This window comes from Rhipicephalus microplus, chromosome 6 (assembly GCF_043290135.1).
Source record: "Rhipicephalus microplus isolate Deutch F79 chromosome 6, USDA_Rmic, whole genome shotgun sequence".
Taxonomy (NCBI): Eukaryota; Metazoa; Arthropoda; class Arachnida; order Ixodida; family Ixodidae; genus Rhipicephalus; species Rhipicephalus microplus.
In genome coordinates this window covers 85,468,788-85,489,665 of record NC_134705.1, presented here as the reverse complement: position 1 = coordinate 85,489,665, position 20,878 = coordinate 85,468,788, and the positions used below count along the sequence as shown (strand labels likewise).

At 57.1% G+C, this 20,878-nt stretch overlaps 1 protein-coding gene and 3 pseudogenes across 1 annotated transcript in view; all 4 read right to left on the bottom strand.

Moving 5' to 3' along the window:
• LOC119168652 (uncharacterized) overlaps positions 1-20,878 on the bottom strand; it is a 293,472-nt gene that overhangs the window by 264,176 nt on the left and 8,418 nt on the right. The window lies entirely within an intron of this gene.
• LOC142766390 (U2 spliceosomal RNA) lies at positions 2,962-3,176 on the bottom strand (annotated as a pseudogene).
• Positions 7,849-8,020, bottom strand: LOC142766226 (U2 spliceosomal RNA; annotated as a pseudogene).
• Positions 16,279-16,450, bottom strand: LOC142766225 (U2 spliceosomal RNA; annotated as a pseudogene).

Below are 20,878 nucleotides of genomic sequence, written 5' to 3'. Positions count from 1 at the left end.
TTCGAACCCCTCTGCCACCATTAGCCTCGTCGCCTGACTGGCGTTCCGCGTGCACACTAGGAATTTTGCTCCCCCCATGTGCTGGAGCACAAACACACTGTCGTCACCGGCGGTTCTTTCGACCGCGTCAATCAAATCGTCAACAGAGACGTCGCCCTCGGGCGCCGAGAACATAAAACAATTCTCCCTTACCGGGAGCTCAAATGGCATGGCCATGCTGGTAGGCGGATCCCGCAAGCTGCCGGGGGGGGCGAGGCTCTGGGACGACTCGTGACGTGCAGACGAGCTGCACACTGGTATGCGGCGGCTCAGCCGAGGCGGGGGCCGCTTAAGGTCTGGTGGTGGCAGGGGTCGCAGCTAGGAGCTCCGGGGCAGCAGGGGCGGACCGGGGGCCTGGCTTGACCTGGCATGTAGAGGGTCTCCGGGCGGGAAGGCCCGAAACCCAAGGGTGGCAGCCGCGTGCACGAGGCGGCGGCGGCGAAGGGCTTGCACTGGCTTTGGAACTCGAACTCCGAGAGGGCCCGGGGGCCGACGCCGACGTGACGTGACCCCGGGACTCGCGCGAGGACTCGTAGAGACAGCTAACTCGACACTTTGATCTTAGCCAAAAGGCCGAGAAGCGATGCAATTCATTAGCACGTAATTAAAATCCATTCTTTCACACCTCGTACTTAGTTCTGGCCAAAAGCCGGGCAAACAGTAGCAAAGCAATTCCGACGTCCACCCATGCACAACCAGCATTGTGCACCGACAGCGGCAGCGCTGGCTTCACGGCATTGCTTTTATCCCCAGTCCGCTTGAAGTTTCTAGTTTCGCTTACAAACATGTTAAAACTGAAACCTTCTTTTTCCCAGAGGTCGAAGCCACGCGTGCTTGCTTGCATGCGTACTCTCTATGCGCCCATGACGTCACACCAAATGCTTGCCGGCGAACATTATCAGCCATGTCGCGAGGGATGCTACAGCACTTGTTTTAAAAACTGATGCATAGTGTACATGTCCAACTCGAGCACCAAAGTCTGGAAGGAAAAAAAAAAAAAAAAATGACTGCGCAAAATGTGAATACGTCACCCATCCAACATGGCTTCTACGCCGGCTGCCCAAGCAACGCCTCTGCAACGACGCCCACAATCATCGGCAAAAAGGTGGTGCCTTTGGCTGCTTCAGCACGCTCAACATATGCCTTGCAAGTTCCGACGTGGCGGAACACCGCACCGAGGTCGACGAAGGTCCTGCCGTGAAAGGCAGACCCGGGAATGCGTGCGAAACGTCTACCGCGTGGGTTGTGAAGCCGGTGAATGAAGGATCATGTGGCAGAGGGTGACGGAACGTGAGTGTGCGACTTGCCGCTGCGATGTCGTTCAAGCGTTCAACGGGCCGGCAGGTTCTGTCTGTCGTGGTCGAAAACGTCCGAGTCAAAGTTTTGCTGATTCCGAGGGGTAGGAGTGCTATGGTGGCGTGTACGAGGCGCTGGTGCGGCGCTCCGTCGATCGTGCCGGACGGACATGAGGCGGCCGAAGGCGGTCGTCAAGTGGTCGCGGAAATCAGTGGAGAAGTACTCGCCTGCGCTTTTCGTCGAAGACTCGCGACAGACGGTCTTCGGGAGACACGGGTGGTTGCACAAATGCGACCGTGCGTCAACGTGCAGCCATATTCGTGGATTATTTCGCCCCATTACGATAGCTTCGTCACTGCGCTCGCTGGTGTTGCTTGTTTTTGTTGACCTTCACTTGTGGCTCACACCCACTGTGGGGGATTGGCTGGTTTGTTGTTCTGCTTCTTCGACTTCTACATACTCGGCTTAGTGAAGCTGTGAGGAGTGACGAGTGGGTACGGAGGCAAAGCGCGCCCGGGGCGTGATCTCACGCGTCCTGGGGTCCACGTCGCTTCAGGTACGTGCGTGGTGCGTCCGTACGTCTAGTGCGCAATTTTCTTGGAACTTCCAGCAACTGGCAATTCCATTGAGGTGAGCGTGCGAGGATGTTCGTTGTAATTAACGAGAGCCAACGGTGGATGAGCTGGTATGAGATGGTGTTCAGAAATGAAGTGTTTGATCAACAAGGCGATGCCCGCCGTGGTGGTCTGATGGCCGTAAGGTACTCGGCTGCTGACCCGCAGGTGGTGGGATCGAATCCCGGCCGCGGCGGCTGCATTTCCCTGTGCTCAGATTAGGGTGCACGTGAAAGAACCCCAGGTGGTCGAAATTTTCCCATAATCATATGGTGGTTTTGGGACGTCAAACCCCAAAGGTCAGTGGACATAGGAAAAGCACATCGGGGCTTTGCCGCTCCACCGTACAGCAGGTGTGTGCGGAGTGGGTCGTGTGGCGTTCTTTGCGATTTTAATTTGTGATGGGGAATAGTGTAGATGCGTAGACGTGGCGAGAGCACGCGTCTTCAGGTTCAGACGCCGCGTGAAGATGTGAAATAAAAATGCCTTCGCTTGCCACTGCAACTGTAAACAGAAACACCAACCAAACCCCATTTTCTAGAGGCTTTTTTATTTTTCGTTGCGAAACGGGTGAATTCGAAAAGCGGAAATAGCTTGGCACATACATACACACTTCTACACACATACATACATACACATCGCACATGCATACACATCGTATACACACTTCTAGCTTTCCTCCGAAACAGTAATGATAATTTCCTCAATAGTTTTATTGATATGAGTAGGAATGTTAAAAAAAATAAGAAACTTGAGTATGTACGTGTGAACATAACAAAATAAAAGAGACCCTCCATATATGAAATACACACGGAAACATTTATTTTCCCAGAGCAATCGTAAGTGCAAACACAGCTAGCGCACTCCCTGCCCGCGAATACCGCGTCAGCCGGGGCGGCGTGCCGCCACCGTCTCGGACACTCGACGCACCCACGCCGTTTACCCCGGTATCATGGGTAAATCCGAACACTCCTTCTATCATTGAATTTATTGTCGAACTCACCCCGCAGGGGGTGAGTGGGCCGATCCCGGAGGTAGTGCAATACCGGGCCAACCCGTGGCGGAGGTGAAGCAAGCTTCAAGCACTCCGCCGCATCACAAAAATAAGTTTAATATCTTGGATCCAAATAGGATCCGTATCAGATATTAAGCTGATAAGAACAGAATTTCTTATTATGCTTAGTACACAAACATCATACATGGTTATATAACAGAACAAGAAACGGTAATAAAAGGTGTATATAATAAAATCAGGTAACAAAAAGGCTAAAAAAGAGTTAGTGGTGTTAGTATGAATAAAAGCGTATAACAATAAAAAACGCGGTATCGCTTCTCGAATAAAAAACTATTTACAAAACGCCTATATGGCCACGATAAATGTCCGTAGAGGCAGCGATCGTGTCTGAAACGCAAAGTCTTTTCATGGTGCGCAGGTAGCTCCTGGAGCAGAACCTGCGGCAGACACGATCGTTGGCCGGATCCCACGAGCCGAGGCAGCCTACTACGATGGCGTCGACGGAGACGCGCTGGAACCGCTGGAGGAGATGACGCTGTAGAGGGGCGTACTTCTCCTCCTTGACCCTCCGAGCCTCCTGGAACGCCTGCATGCGGTTGTCGAAGGGACAGCAGACGTCCAGGATCAGGGCTTCCTCACCACGGGCCAGGACAAGGTCGGGTCGCAAGCCGGGGACGCCGACCTGCTGGTTCTCCCCGATGACGGTGAACCGCTCCAGGGCCGCCTTCTTGAGGCGCGCAACGATGGCGTTGTGGCGCTCTGTCATGGCCCGGCTCTGCCGCATGCAGTGGCAGAGGACGTGCGGCAGGGTCTCCTCCCCGTACCCGCAGCGTCGGCACCTCTTGTCAGCTGCGGGCACCCACGTTCTTGTGCCGTTCAGGGGGAGGAGATTCAGCCGGGCTCGATGAATGAAGCGCCACTCCTTGAAGCGAGTGTAGCGGCCGGACCTCATGAAGTGGAAACTGGCGGGGTCCGCCGCTACACACGCCATCGCCTTGCCCTGGGACGGCTTCTCCTGGAGAGAACGGTCCCGGTCCTGGTTGAGGATGGCCCGAAGGATCTTGATCAGCTTGTTCCGGTTCCGCGCTGACACCGTGGCCTCTCCGCAGGTGATGCGGGCGCCCTGGTCCAGTAGCTCCCAGGCGACGGACAGGCGACGGGAGGCTTTGCGTGCCTCCGTCCAGACAGACTGCAGCTGGGTCGCAGTCTGCCGGAAGTCGCCCTCCGTTTCGCCTGAGAGGTAGGCCTCGGTGTCGTCCGTGTCCGCCGGTCGCCTCAGCCGCCTCGACACCACCCGGTTGAGCTCCTCCCTCGCTCGCTCCCGGACCTCCAGATCGGTCGACGACAGGAGCTTGAAGGCCCCGTCCACTCGGCAGATGTCGCTGAGCTCCGCCGCAAGAGGGATCCCTGCAGTGCCGGCATGTGCGCTCCCGTACACATACTCGTTTGACGCTCTGGCCGGCACGTACAGGGTCTTCTTGATCAGCGGGCGAAGCTCCTCGTCCAAGCGATGCCACTCTCCTTTGCTGGCAAGGCCCACCCGCATGGCGAAGTTGAGGGCTGGATATAGAAATGTTTTAATAGAATCCAGCCTCTGCCATGGGGTGAGCATGGAGGAGAGCAGCCGTCTGCCGAGATGGATGGCCTCGTCGACCGTTGTCTGGTCCGGTAGCACCCGAAACCCCACAGGACGCCCCAGGAACCGGTGCCCCTCGAAGTCCGCCAGTGCCGGGACCGGGACGCTCCCCACGGTGAAAGTGGTGGGCCGTGTGCCCACCGGGTAGCGCCCGGACAGGTGGAGGGTGCGGCACTTGGCAGGCTTCAGTCGCAGCCCGAGCGGGTCCGAAAGGGCCGTCACCACGTTGAGGCGGCGCTGCAAGGTGGCGGGATCCCCGGCGAGCAGCGTCAGATCATCGGCGTAGGCAAGGATGTTGTGTTGCCTATCGCCTCCCTGCACCGCTCTAATGATGGGGTCCACCACCAGGTTGAACAGCAGGCCGCTCAGGGGACAGCCTTGGCGTAGGCCCGCTCCGATGGCGATTGGCTCCGTGGTGCCGTCAGCTGCCACGACGCAGGTGGTGTTGGCGCGGTAGAGTTCCTCCACGATCTCCGCGAAGGGCTCCCCCGCGCCGGCGCCGCGGACGGCGTCGACGAGGGCCTCATGGGCGACCGAGCCGAAGGCGTTGGCGTAGTCGAGGAACCCCACGCACAGCTCCCCACCTCCCGTCCTGGCGTCGTCCAGGCGTCCCTGCAGCACGAAGTTGTGTTCGAACACCCCATCGTGCGGCAGGAAGCCCTTCTGACACCTGGACAGTACCGCATGGTCGCCCAACCACCGCTGCAGCCGCGTGGTGAGACACCCGGCATACAGTTTGGCGATCGTTCGACCAAGGGCAATGGGTCGCCAGTTTGTGGGGTCCTCGCGGTCGCCCTTCTTGTGAATGAGGATCGTCCTCGTCGACTTCCAGCTCCGGGGTGTGCGGCGATATTTGAGGCAGACGTTGAATACTACACTTTGATCTTAGCCAAAAGGCCGAGAAGCGATGCAATTCATTAGCACGTAATTAAAATCCATTCTTTCACACCTCGTACTTAGTTCTGGCCAAAAGCCGGGCAAACAGTAGCAAAGCAATTCCGACGTCCACCCATGCACAACCAGCATTGTGCACCGACAGCGGCAGCGCTGGCTTCACGGCATTGCTTTTATCCCCAGTCCGCTTGAAGTTTCTAGTTTCGCTTACAAACATGTTAAAACTGAAACCTTCTTTTTCCCAGAGGTCGAAGCCACGCGTGCTTGCTTGCATGCGTACTCTCTATGCGCCCATGACGTCACACCAAATGCTTGCCGGCGAACATTATCAGCCATGTCGCGAGGGATGCTACAGCACTTGTTTTAAAAACTGATGCATAGTGTACATGTCCAACTCGAGCACCAAAGTCTGGAAGGAAAAAAAAAAAAAAAAAAATGACTGCGCAAAATGTGAATACGTCACCCATCCAACATGGCTTCTACGCCGGCTGCCCAAGCAACGCCTCTGCAACGACGCCCACAATCATCGGCAAAAAGGTGGTGCCTTTGGCTGCTTCAGCACGCTCAACATATGCCTTGCAAGTTCCGACGTGGCGGAACACCGCACCGAGGTCGACGAAGGTCCTGCCGTGAAAGGCAGACCCGGGAATGCGTGCGAAACGTCTACCGCGTGGGTTGTGAAGCCGGTGAATGAAGGATCATGTGGCAGAGGGTGACGGAACGTGAGTGTGCGACTTGCCGCTGCGATGTCGTTCAAGCGTTCAACGGGCCGGCAGGTTCTGTCTGTCGTGGTCGAAAACGTCCGAGTCAAAGTTTTGCTGATTCCGAGGGGTAGGAGTGCTATGGTGGCGTGTACGAGGCGCTGGTGCGGCGCTCCGTCGATCGTGCCGGACGGACATGAGGCGGCCGAAGGCGGTCGTCAAGTGGTCGCGGAAATCAGTGGAGAAGTACTCGCCTGCGCTTTTCGTCGAAGACTCGCGACAGACGGTCTTCGGGAGACACGGGTGGTTGCACAAATGCGACCGTGCGTCAACGTGCAGCCATATTCGTGGATTATTTCGCCCCATTACGATAGCTTCGTCACTGCGCTCGCTGGTGTTGCTTGTTTTTGTTGACCTTCACTTGTGGCTCACACCCACTGTGGGGGATTGGCTGGTTTGTTGTTCTGCTTCTTCGACTTCTACATACTCGGCTTAGTGAAGCTGTGAGGAGTGACGAGTGGGTACGGAGGCAAAGCGCGCCCGGGGCGTGATCTCACGCGTCCTGGGGTCCACGTCGCTTCAGGTACGTGCGTGGTGCGTCCGTACGTCTAGTGCGCAATTTTCTTGGAACTTCCAGCAACTGGCAATTCCATTGAGGTGAGCGTGCGAGGATGTTCGTTGTAATTAACGAGAGCCAACGGTGGATGAGCTGGTATGAGATGGTGTTCAGAAATGAAGTGTTTGATCAACAAGGCGATGCCCGCCGTGGTGGTCTGATGGCCGTAAGGTACTCGGCTGCTGACCCGCAGGTGGTGGGATCGAATCCCGGCCGCGGCGGCTGCATTTCCCTGTGCTCAGATTAGGGTGCACGTGAAAGAACCCCAGGTGGTCGAAATTTTCCCATAATCATATGGTGGTTTTGGGACGTCAAACCCCAAAGGTCAGTGGACATAGGAAAAGCACATCGGGGCTTTGCCGCTCCACCGTACAGCAGGTGTGTGCGGAGTGGGTCGTGTGGCGTTCTTTGCGATTTTAATTTGTGATGGGGAATAGTGTAGATGCGTAGACGTGGCGAGAGCACGCGTCTTCAGGTTCAGACGCCGCGTGAAGATGTGAAATAAAAATGCCTTCGCTTGCCACTGCAACTGTAAACAGAAACACCAACCAAACCCCATTTTCTAGAGGCTTTTTTATTTTTCGTTGCGAAACGGGTGAATTCGAAAAGCGGAAATAGCTTGGCACATACATACACACTTCTACACACATACATACATACACATCGCACATGCATACACATCGTATACACACTTCTAGCTTTCCTCCGAAACAGTAATGATAATTTCCTCAATAGTTTTATTGATATGAGTAGGAATGTTAAAAAAAATAAGAAACTTGAGTATGTACGTGTGAACATAACAAAATAAAAGAGACCCTCCATATATGAAATACACACGGAAACATTTATTTTCCCAGAGCAATCGTAAGTGCAAACACAGCTAGCGCACTCCCTGCCCGCGAATACCGCGTCAGCCGGGGCGGCGTGCCGCCACCGTCTCGGACACTCGACGCACCCACGCCGTTTACCCCGGTATCATGGGTAAATCCGAACACTCCTTCTATCATTGAATTTATTGTCGAACTCACCCCGCAGGGGGTGAGTGGGCCGATCCCGGAGGTAGTGCAATACCGGGCCAACCCGTGGCGGAGGTGAAGCAAGCTTCAAGCACTCCGCCGCATCACAAAAATAAGTTTAATATCTTGGATCCAAATAGGATCCGTATCAGATATTAAGCTGATAAGAACAGATACTACAACAAAGAGAAGTTTATTTAGACTCTCAACACATTCGGCAACAGAACAGAAATATTTACAAATACTCAGCCAGGAATTCGGCTGTAATGACACTCAAAACAGCACTTGACCCAATTTGGCCACAAGAAGAACACAGCTGTATTGTACAGTAAATCATATAATATACAAAAACCTATTTACATAAACAATGGATACAGCGAAATGAAAGCACATGATCTATTACGTATTTACATGCCGAAAAGAAACTTTATACAAAGATAAGCGGCACTCCCGCAAACAAACATAAACACTACGGGGGGGGGGGGCGGTTAACAGGGGGGCCAGAAGAAACCTCGTGCATGGAGCACGCCTTAATATCAGTGTAACTACGACTGAGGGAAGGGCTACATGTCTGTGCTTGTGCTATAAGGGGGGGGGGGGTGGCCCCGCTTGGTTACAGAGTTGGGGGGTAGTTAATAGGGGATTAGGGGGGACACTAATTTACCATTGCGCAAGAAGAAAAATCTGGTGTGCCAGCGCCGGAGGAAGGATTCCTCGCCACTAGCCTCCAACTCCTCCGAGAGGTGCGCCCACACCAATCGCTTGATTCGGCTCACTGTGGGGTACGCGGCTCTAACGGGCTTCCTCCTCGCTTCTGCTAGCGAACGGCGCTGCCATATCACAAAGAGAGTGAGGGCAAAGACCACTCGCGCGAAGGTGCCCTTGTTGCGTCTGTGGTTTGGCGGAGGGCGGATGCCGAAGCACTGCGCAATCATGCGCCATACGGGTCTCGCAGCAGGGCAGTTTAGGAGCGCGTGGTCTTGTGTTTCTGTCTCTCGGCAGTTCGGGCAGCGGGCGTCGGGAACGATGCCGAAATGGTGTAACCTTTGCCTCGTGGGGAGGACGTTCCACGCCCGTTTCCAAAGGAAGTCTTGGACCTCACGGGGGGTGTCTCGACTGAACGTGGCGATTTCTCGCATCGCTCGCCTGGCACGTCGCTTGTCGTCTTCGTCGAGCTGGTGGGCCGTGAGTGTCTCGACCAGTCTGGCTGGCGGGTCGGACTCGATCTCGCATCCAGGGACCTCCTTTGCGAGCATACGCATAGTCGCTGCCGCCACCCTATAAAAGGGGGAGGGCGACTCGGCAAAGGGTCCGGAGTGACCTCCCGCTTCAAGCCAGTCGTTGCCCGCGCTGCTCCAGTAGAGGAGTAAACCCCTGCCCGCATAGTCGCTCTTCTGCGCTAGCGCACGGGCGGTCTTCAAGGCGAGGATCTTGCTCGTGGTCTGGACATGGGGGAGGCCAAGTCCTCCCTCGCTCGGTGCGAGCTGCAGAAGGTGGCGCTTGACTGGCGGGGGGTTGCCATCCCACATAAAAGCTGTTATGAGCTGGTTGAGGTGGTTCGCAATTCTGGTGGGCATGGTGGTCACTCGGCTAACGTGGGAGGCGAGGGCGCAGATGCTGGTCTTCACCGCTACGGCTTTGTCACGCAGGGTAAGGTCGGAGAGCTTGGCGCGTTCAATAAGTAGGTGGGCCCTGTCTATCACTCTACGCCAGGTGGATGCCGCCACACCCTCGCAGGTGAATAGCACTCCCAGGACTTTCACAGCAGAGACAGCCTCGATCGTCCCAATAGCCTCAGCCGGAAAAGGGCCAAAGAGCAAGGCCTTACTCTTGGCTTCGTTTAGCCTTGCTCCCGATGCGGCGGCATAGGTGCTGAATACCTGGCGGAAGCGAACGAGACTGCGTGCATCTCTTAGAAAGAGTGAGAGGTCGTCCGCGAAGGCCAGGATCTTCAACTCCTCCAGGCCCGTTAGTGGCAGGCCCCTGATGCGTTCGTCGCTGGCCACAGATGTTATGAGTGGCTCGATGGAAAGGACGAAGAGGGTCGGGCCTAACGGGCACCCCTGCCTGATACCTCTTGTGTACGGGAAAGAGTCGGTCGTGGCACCGTTCACAGCTACGCAGCACTGCAGGTCCTGGTAAAGGAGCGCGATGACCGCGACGAACTCTTCCGGGAAACCAAACTCGGCCAGCGTTCCAAGCAGGTAGGAGTGCCTCACCCTGTCAAAGGCCTTAGCCTGGTCCAGGGAGAGGAAGGCCCCAGCGACTCGCTTGTAGGAGGCATACTCGAACACATCCCTGGTCAACGTTAGGTTGGTGTACATAGAGCGGCCAGGGACAGCGCAGGACTGGTGCGGAGCGATCAAGTCCGGCAGGAAAACCTTCGTTCTGTTGTTTACTATGGCCGCCACGATCTTATAATCTACATTAAGTAGGGTGATCGGGCGCCAAGATGACGGGTCGTTCGGGGGCGCACCGTCTTTAAGGATCAGGACGATCCGTCCCGCACCGAAGGAGGCCGGCTTTGCACGCTCCCCCAGTACCAGGTTGACGATATGCAGAAGGGGGGCGCCAAGGACGTCAAAAAAGGTCATGTAGAACCCCGCTGTCAGGCCATCGATGCCTGGCGCCGAGTTGGGCGACATTGACCTGATTGCCTGGCGGAGTTCGTCGAGTGAAGCGGGAGCGCATAGGGTCTCGCATTCGTCGACTTCGAGGCGTCGGAGGTTCTTGAATAAGGCCTTGTCGAGGGCGGGGTCGGGCTGCACTTCGCTCGGGTCGGGTTCGCTAAAGGCCACCTTGAAGTGGTCGCGAAATGTGGCCTCGATCTCTACCGGGTCTGAAGTAAGTGTGCCGTCGGGGCGCAACACTTCCGAGATGCGCAGCGACCCGTTCCCACTGACCTCGCGCAAGTCCGCGTCCGACGGATCGCCCGGGACGGCTCGCGCCGCTCGGGTTCCCTTGGCGGTCGCACTGAGCAGCCTGTCGTGTTGGACCATGAGTGAGTCCAAGTAGTCGCGAGTGCAAGTCGTGAGAGCGTCAGCACTTTGGATAATCCTGATTCTGCGTAGGATCTCATTCAGTCTTGCTGTTAAACGCTTCTTCCGTGCGCTACCCTCCTGCTGCAGGAGTTCCCGCCACGTCGCCTTCAGGTCGTCCCAATCGGCCGGGGATGCGCAGGGGGAAGTCAGGAGCGAACTTTCCAGCCGAGACCTAATGCGCGCGACGCACTCATCGTCTTGCAAGATCACGGGGTCGAGGCGCCAGGCTGCGTCACGCCGCCGGGCACCCGGCTTCGCTTTCACGGTTACTACCACTGGGGCGTGGTCCGATGACTTCACCAGGGTGTTCGGCAGAGCGAGGACCTCGCACGAGATGACAAGGGGAAGCAGCATGTCTGGAACATAAATGCGGTCTAGCCGGCTCTCTGTGTGTCTTGACGTGCGGGTTGGTACAAAGTCATCACCGTGGTGGTGGACCCAGGCGTCCGTGAGCATGAGGTGTCGTAGAATCTTGGTGAGCTCCTTGGCGTGGTAGGATGAGCCACCGCGCCCCGGGCCTCTTACATCCCTCGTGGTGTCGACGACGCAGTTAAAGTCGCCGAGGACCACGTGGGGAAGGGGCTCGAGAAGGTAGGCGTGCAGGTCCCGGAAGAACCGATTGGTGTCCGAACGCGTGACGGGTGCGTAGACGTTAGTGAATCGAAACTTCCTCCCGTCGATAAATAAGTCGAGTAGGAGGGTTCGTCCGTCTGCTCCGAACACGCAATGCGCCTTTTCCCGGTAACGGCCCGAGACGAAAATCACGCCGACGCCACACGCCTTGGCATTCGTCAGGGAAAAAAACCCTTCGACCTGACAGTTACGACGGAAAAGGGTCACGTCGAGAGGGGTCCTAAAGTTGGCTTCCTGCACGAACAGAAGGTCGATGCCCTGGTTCTTGGCGAACGACACCACAGCGCTTTGCTTGACTCGGTTGCGAAACCCGCGAACGTTCCAAGTTGCAAATCGCAGTGGCGTCATCGGCTAGCGTGACGTAACGACAGACGGAGTGCGGAGGGGGAAAGGAGGAAGCAGCGCGCGCCGGCGCTACGGAGAGGGGGAAACATACGGCGCCGAAGGAAAGGAGGAGGCTGCGAGAGAGCGGGTGAGGAGAGGGAAGCTACGCAGCCGGCGAGGGCAGAGATCGGGCGCATACTCAATGTTGGGGGCCAGCAGGTTTGGGGGGGGGGTCCCCTTTGCCGGCGCTGTTTGTGTCGAGCTTCTTCGCTTTTGCGTGCGGGGGAGCATCGCTGTCGCTGCTCCGCCCTTCAGGCCCGGGTCGGCGCTGCCTTGGCTCCTTGCTAGGAGTCCTGTGGCGGGCGGTCTCAACGTCGTCTTTCCGCCTTCGGGAGCGCGAGCGGGTTCGCTGCTCGCGGCCGGGTGCCGATTGGTCCGCCGTCGTATTTGGGCGTAGCGCTGAGGGAACGGAGGGAGGGAGAAGGGTGGTCCTGTCGCCGTCACGATCGCCGGGAAGCATGTAAAACCCGCGGCTTACTATGGGTACCTCGTCCCGGGCGGGGTCTTGGGCTTGGGGTTTCAGGTCCTCGGAGGTCACTGGGGCCAGCGCGTTCGCGGGTGCTTTCGGGTCGGGGGAACTTGCCGCATCCAGCACAGGGGCATCGGGCGACGCTTCCGGTGCAACAGGCAAACTTTGGCAAACAACCTCGCCCAGCGGGTGTGCGGGTGACGCGAGGGGTGACGATGGAGTCGACACGGTTTCAAAATCGCTCGATTCCGTGTCGGAGGATGAGGCGGGCGCGGTAGAAGCCTTCATCCGCGTCTCCTCCACCGTTGCGGTCAAGGTGGTAGTTCCGCCGCTGTCTGTGACCTGGTCAGAGCTCGTATCGCGCTCCTCAGAAAGGGGGCCCTTCGTAGTCGTGCGGGATGACGACTTGGGCGAGAGCACCTGCAGGCGCGAGGAGGAGCCAACTGCCCTTGGTGAAGCGGGGCTGCGTAACTGGGAAGGGGCTGTAGCGCGGTCAGGCAAGGAAGGGAAACCGCGGGCTGCCGACGCGTAGGAGCGCCTGCGGAAGCACTCCGCGGTACCGTGCTGACCACCGCAGCGCTTACATTCTGCACTACAACCCTCCGTCTCGTGGCCGAAAGAGCTACATCGTTTACAATAGGCGGTGGTACACGCGGTTGCCATATGCCCAGACTCGCCACAGCGCGCGCACACGCGCCGCATCCCCCGGTATTCGCACATTACTCTGTGCCCAGCGATTGTCAAAAAGTTAGGAACGGGGCGGCTCATTTCTATCTTAACTAACCTGACCCCGTTCAACTTAGTCTGGCGAGAGGGTAAGGTGGCAAAGGAGATGCTCTTAACCTTGCCAAACTGGGCTAAAGCGTTACTGAGGACCTCGTCGGGCAGGAAAGCCGGATAACGGTAGACGTTCACGTACGTCACCGGCGGCCCGACTGCCTCTACCGGCACCTTCACGCTGTTAACTTCAAACCCCTCTGCCACCATTAGCCTCGTCGCCTGACTGGCGTTCCGCGTGCACACTAGGAATTTTGCTCCCCCCATGTGCTGGAGCACAAACACACTGTCGTCACCGGCGGTTCTTTCGACCGCGTCAATCAAATCGTCAACAGAGACGTCGCCCTCGGGCGCCGAGAACATAAAACAATTCTCCCTTACCGGGAGCTCAAATGGCATGGCCATGCTGGTAGGCGGATCCCGCAAGCTGCCGGGGGGGGCGAGGCTCTGGGACGACTCGTGACGTGCAGACGAGCTGCACACTGGTATGCGGCGGCTCAGCCGAGGCGGGGGCCGCTTAAGGTCTGGTGGTGGCAGGGGTCGCAGCTAGGAGCTCCGGGGCAGCAGGGGCGGACCGGGGGCCTGGCTTGACCTGGCATGTAGAGGGTCTCCGGGCGGGAAGGCCCGAAACCCAAGGGTGGCAGCCGCGTGCACGAGGCGGCGGCGGCGAAGGGCTTGCACTGGCTTTGGAACTCGACTCCGAGAGGGCCCGGGGGCCGACGCCGACGTGACGTGACCCCGGGACTCGCGCGAGAACTCGTAGAGACAGCTAACTCGACACTTTGATCTTAGCCAAAAGGCCGAGAAGCGATGCAATTCATTAGCACGTAATTAAAATCCATTCTTTCACACCTCGTACTTAGTTCTGGCCAAAAGCCGGGCAAACAGTAGCAAAGCAATTCCGACGTCCACCCATGCACAACCAGCATTGTGCACCGACAGCGGCAGCGCTGGCTTCACGGCATTGCTTTTATCCCCAGTCCGCTTGAAGTTTCTAGTTTCGCTTACAAACATGTTAAAACTGAAACCTTCTTTTTCCCAGAGGTCGAAGCCACGCGTGCTTGCTTGCATGCGTACTCTCTATGCGCCCATGACGTCACACCAAATGCTTGCCGGCGAACATTATCAGCCATGTCGCGAGGGATGCTACAGCACTTGTTTTAAAAACTGATGCATAGTGTACATGTCCAACTCGAGCACCAAAGTCTGGAAGGAAAAAAAAAAAAAAATGACTGCGCAAAATGTGAATACGTCACCCATCCAACATGGCTTCTACGCCGGCTGCCCAAGCAACGCCTCTGCAACGACGCCCACAATCATCGGCAAAAAGGTGGTGCCTTTGGCTGCTTCAGCACGCTCAACATATGCCTTGCAAGTTCCGACGTGGCGGAACACCGCACCGAGGTCGACGAAGGTCCTGCCGTGAAAGGCAGACCCGGGAATGCGTGCGAAACGTCTACCGCGTGGGTTGTGAAGCCGGTGAATGAAGGATCATGTGGCAGAGGGTGACGGAACGTGAGTGTGCGACTTGCCGCTGCGATGTCGTTCAAGCGTTCAACGGGCCGGCAGGTTCTGTCTGTCGTGGTCGAAAACGTCCGAGTCAAAGTTTTGCTGATTCCGAGGGGTAGGAGTGCTATGGTGGCGTGTACGAGGCGCTGGTGCGGCGCTCCGTCGATCGTGCCGGACGGACATGAGGCGGCCGAAGGCGGTCGTCAAGTGGTCGCGGAAATCAGTGGAGAAGTACTCGCCTGCGCTTTTCGTCGAAGACTCGCGACAGACGGTCTTCGGGAGACACGGGTGGTTGCACAAATGCGACCGTGCGTCAACGTGCAGCCATATTCGTGGATTATTTCGCCCCATTACGATAGCTTCGTCACTGCGCTCGCTGGTGTTGCTTGTTTTTGTTGACCTTCACTTGTGGCTCACACCCACTGTGGGGGATTGGCTGGTTTGTTGTTCTGCTTCTTCGACTTCTACATACTCGGCTTAGTGAAGCTGTGAGGAGTGACGAGTGGGTACGGAGGCAAAGCGCGCCCGGGGCGTGATCTCACGCGTCCTGGGGTCCACGTCGCTTCAGGTACGTGCGTGGTGCGTCCGTACGTCTAGTGCGCAATTTTCTTGGAACTTCCAGCAACTGGCAATTCCATTGAGGTGAGCGTGCGAGGATGTTCGTTGTAATTAACGAGAGCCAACGGTGGATGAGCTGGTATGAGATGGTGTTCAGAAATGAAGTGTTTGATCAACAAGGCGATGCCCGCCGTGGTGGTCTGATGGCCGTAAGGTACTCGGCTGCTGACCCGCAGGTGGTGGGATCGAATCCCGGCCGCGGCGGCTGCATTTCCCTGTGCTCAGATTAGGGTGCACGTGAAAGAACCCCAGGTGGTCGAAATTTTCCCATAATCATATGGTGGTTTTGGGACGTCAAACCCCAAAGGTCAGTGGACATAGGAAAAGCACATCGGGGCTTTGCCGCTCCACCGTACAGCAGGTGTGTGCGGAGTGGGTCGTGTGGCGTTCTTTGCGATTTTAATTTGTGATGGGGAATAGTGTAGATGCGTAGACGTGGCGAGAGCACGCGTCTTCAGGTTCAGACGCCGCGTGAAGATGTGAAATAAAAATGCCTTCGCTTGCCACTGCAACTGTAAACAGAAACACCAACCAAACCCCATTTTCTAGAGGCTTTTTTATTTTTCGTTGCGAAACGGGTGAATTCGAAAAGCGGAAATAGCTTGGCACATACATACACACTTCTACACACATACATACATACACATCGCACATGCATACACATCGTATACACACTTCTAGCTTTCCTCCGAAACAGTAATGATAATTTCCTCAATAGTTTTATTGATATGAGTAGGAATGTTAAAAAAAATAAGAAACTTGAGTATGTACGTGTGAACATAACAAAATAAAAGAGACCCTCCATATATGAAATACACACGGAAACATTTATTTTCCCAGAGCAATCGTAAGTGCAAACACAGCTAGCGCACTCCCTGCCCGCGAATACCGCGTCAGCCGGGGCGGCGTGCCGCCACCGTCTCGGACACTCGACGCACCCACGCCGTTTACCCCGGTATCATGGGTAAATCCGAACACTCCTTCTATCATTGAATTTATTGTCGAACTCACCCCGCAGGGGGTGAGTGGGCCGATCCCGGAGGTAGTGCAATACCGGGCCAACCCGTGGCGGAGGTGAAGCAAGCTTCAAGCACTCCGCCGCATCACAAAAATAAGTTTAATATCTTGGATCCAAATAGGATCCGTATCAGATATTAAGCTGATAAGAACAGATACTACAACAAAGAGAAGTTTATTTAGACTCTCAACACATTCGGCAACAGAACAGAAATATTTACAAATACTCAGCCAGGAATTCGGCTGTAATGACACTCAAAACAGCACTTGACCCAATTTGGGCACAAGAAGAACACAGCTGTATTGTACAGTAAATCATATAATATACAAAAACCTATTTACATAAACAATGGATACAGTGAAATGAAAGCACATGATCTATTACGTATTTACATGCCGAAAGGAAACTTTATACAAAGATAAGCGGCACTCCCGCAAACAAACATAAACACTACGGGGGGGGGGGGCGGTTAACAGGGGGGGGCCAGAAGAAACCTCGTGCATGGAGCACGCCTTAATATCAGTGTAACTACGACCGAGGGAAGGGCTACATGTCTGTGTTTGTGCTATAAGGGGGGGGGGGGGTGGCCCCGCTTGGTTACAGAGTTGGGGGGGGTAGTTAATAGGGGATTAGGGGGGACACTAATTTACCATTGCGCAGGAAGAAAAATCTGGTGTGCCAGCGCCGGAGGAAGGATTCCTCGCCACTAGCCTCCAACTCCTCCGAGAGGTGCGCCCACACCAATCGCTTGATTCGGCTCACTGTGGGGTACGCGGCTCTAACGGGCTTCCTCCTCGCTTCTGCTAGCGAACGGCGCTGCCATATCACAAAGAGAGTGAGGGCGAAGACCACTCGCGCGAAGGTGCCCTTGTTGCGTCTGTGGTTTGGCGGAGGGCGGATGCCGAAGCACTGCGCAATCATGCGCCATACGGGTCTCGCAGCAGGGCAGTTTAGGAGCGCGTGGTCTTGTGTTTCTGTCTCTCGGCAGTTCGGGCAGCGGGCGTCGGGAACGATACCGAAATGGTGTAACCTTTGCCTCGTGGGGAGGACGTTCCACGCCCGTTTCCAAAGGAAGTCTTGGACCTCGCGGGGGGTGTCTCGACTGAACGTGGCGATTTCTCGCATCGCTCGCCTGGCACGTCGCTTGTCGTCTTCGTCGAGCTGGTGGGCCGTGAGTGTCTCGACCAGTCTGGCTGGCGGGTCGGACTCGATCTCGCATCCAGGGACCTCCTTTGCGAGCATACGCATAGTCGCTGCCGCCACCCTATAAAAGGGGGAGGGCGACTCGGCAAAGGGTCCGGAGTGGCCACCCGCTTCAAGCCAGTCGTTGCCCGCGCTGCTCCAGTAGAGGAGTAAACCCCTGCCCGCATAGTCGCTCTTCTGCGCTAGCGCACGGGCGGTCTTCAAGGCGAGGATCTTGCTCGTGGTCTGGACATGGGGGAGGCCAAGTCCTCCCTCGCTCGGTGCGAGCTGCAGAAGGTGGCGCTTGACTGGCGGGGGGTTGCCATCCCACATAAAAGCTGTTATGAGCTGGTTGAGGTGGTTCGCAATTCTGGTGGGCATGGTGGTCACTCGGCTAACGTGGGAGGCGAGGGCGCAGATGCTGGTCTTCACCGCTACGGCTTTGTCACGCAGGGTAAGGTCGGAGAGCTTGGCGCGTTCAATAAGTAGGTGGGCCCTGTCTATCACTCTACGCCAGGTGGATGCCGCCACACCCTCGCAGGTGAATAGCACTCCCAGGACTTTCACAGCAGAGACAGCCTCGATCGTCCCAATAGCCTCAGCCGGAAAAGGGCCAAAGAGCAAGGCCTTACTCTTGGCTTCGTTTAGCCTTGCTCCCGATGCGGCGGCATAGGTGCTGAATACCTGGCGGAAGCGAACGAGACTGCGTGCATCTCTTAGAAAGAGTGAGAGGTCGTCCGCGAAGGCCAGGATCTTCAACTCCTCCAGGCCCGTTAGTGGCAGGCCCCTGATGCGTTCGTCGCTGGCCACAGATGTTATGAGTGGCTCGATGGAAAGGACGAAAAGGGTCGGGCCTAACGGGCACCCCTGCCTGATACCTCTTGTGTACGGGAAAGAGTCGGTCGTGGCACCGTTCACAGCTACGCAGCACTGCAGGTCCTGGTAAAGGAGCGCGATGACCGCGACGAACTCTTCCGGGAAACCAAACTCGGCCAGCGTTCCAAGCAGGTAGGAGTGCCTCACCCTGTCAAAGGCCTTAGCCTGGTCCAGGGAGAGGAAGGCCCCAGCGACTCGCTTGTAGGAGGCATACTCGAACACATCCCTGGTCAACGTTAGGTTGGTGTACATAGAGCGGCCAGGGACAGCGCAGGACTGGTGCGGAGCGATCAAGTCCGGCAGGAAAACCTTCGTTCTGTTGTTTACTATGGCCGCCACGATCTTATAATCTACATTAAGTAGGGTGATCGGGCGCCAAGATGACGGGTCGTTCGGGGGCGCACCGTCTTTAAGGATCAGGACGATCCGTCCCGCACCGAAGGAGGCCGGCTTTGCACGCTCCCCCAGTACCAGGTTGACGATATGCAGAAGGGGGGCGCCAAGGACGTCAAAAAAGGTCATGTAGAACCCCGCTGTCAGGCCATCGATGCCTGGCGCCGAGTTGGGCGACATTGACCTGATTGCCTGGCGGAGTTCGTCGAGTGAAGCGGGAGCGCATAGGGTCTCGCATTCGTCGACTTCGAGGCGTCGGAGGTTCTTGAATAAGGCCTTGTCGAGGGCGGGGTCGGGCTGCACTTCGCTCGGGTCGGGTTCGCTAAAGGCCACCTTGAAGTGGTCGCGAAATGTGGCCTCGATCTCTACCGGGTCTGAAGTAAGTGTGCCGTCGGGGCGCAACACTTCCGAGATGCGCAGCGACCCGTTCCCACTGACCTCGCGCAAGTCCGCGTCCGACGGATCGCCCGGGACGGCTCGCGCCGCTCGGGTTCCCTTGGCGGTCGCACTGAGCAGCCTGTCGTGTTGGACCATGAGTGAGTCCAAGTAGTCGCGAGTGCAAGTCGTGAGAGCGTCAGCACTTTGGATAATCCGGATTCTGCGTAGGATCTCATTCAGTCTTGCTGTTAAACGCTTCTTCCGTGCGCTACCCTCCTGCTGCAGGAGTTCCCGCCACGTCGCCTTCAGGTCGTCCCAATCGGCCGGGGATGCGCAGGGGGAAGCCAGGAGCGAGCTTTCCAGCCGAGACCTAATGCGCGCGACGCACTCATCGTCTTGCAAGATCACGGGGTCGAGGCGCCAGGCTGCGTCGCGCCGCCGGGCACCCGGCTTCGCTTTCACGGTTACTACCACTGGGGCGTGGTCCGATGACTTCACCAGGGTGTTCGGCAGAGCGAGGACCTCGCACGAGATGACAAGGGGAAGCAGCATGTCTGGGACATAAATGCGGTCTAGCCGGCTCTCTGTGTGTCTTGACGTGCGGGTTGGTACAAAGTCATCACCGTGGTGGTGGACCCAGGCGTCCGTGAGCATGAGGTGTCGTAGAATCTTGGTGAGCTCCTTGGCGTGGTAGGATGAGCCACCGCGCCCCGGGCCCCTTACATCCCTCGTGGTGTCGACGACGCAGTTAAAGTCGCCGAGGACCACGTGGGGAAGGGGCTCGAGAAGGTAAGCGTGCAGGTCCCGGAAGAACCGATTGGTGTCCGAGCGCGTGACGGGTGCGTAGACGTTAGTGAATCGAAACTTCCTCCCGTCGATAAATAAGTCGAGTAGGAGGGTTCGTCCGTCTGCTCCGAACACGCAATGCGCCTTTTCCCGGTAACGGCCCGAGACGAAAATCACGCCGACGCCACACGCCTTGGCATTCGTCAGGGAAAAAAACCCTTCGACCTGACAGTTACGACGGAAAAGGGTCACGTCGAGAGGGGTCCTAAAGTTGGCTTCCTGCACGAACAGAAGGTCGATGCCCTGGTTCTTGGCGAACGACACCACAGCGCTTTGCTTGACTCGGTTGCGAAACCCGCGAACCTTCCAAGTTGCAAATCGCAGTGGCGTCATCGGCTAGCGTGACGTAACGACAGACGGAGTGCGGAGGGGGGAAGGAGGAAGCAGCGCGCGCCGGCGCTACGGAGAGGGGGAAACATACGGCGCCGAAAGAAAGGAGGAGGCTGCGAGAGAGCGGGTGAGGAGAGGGAAGCTACGCAGCCGGCGAGGGCAGAGATCGGGCGCATACTCAATGTTGGGGGCCAGCAGGTTTGGGGGGGGGCTCCCCTTTGCCGGCGCTGTTTGTGTCGAGCTTCTTCGCTTTTGCGTGCGGGGGAGCATCGCTGTCGCTGCTCCGCCCTTCAGGCCCGGGTCGGCGCTGCCTTGGCTCCTTGCTAGGAGTCCTGTGGCGAGCGGTCTCAACGTCGTCTTTCCGCCTTCGGGAGCGCGAGCGGGTTCGCTGCTCGCGGCCGGGTGCCGGTTGGTCCGCCGTCGTATTTGGGCGTAGCGCTGAGGGAACGGAGGGAGGGAGAAGGGTGGTCCTGTCGCCGTCTCGATCGCCGGGAAGCATGTAAAACCCGCGGCTTACTATGGGTACCTCGTCCCGGGCGGGGTCTTGGGCTTGGGGTTTCAGGTCCTCGGGGGTCACTGGGGCCAGCGCGTTCGCGG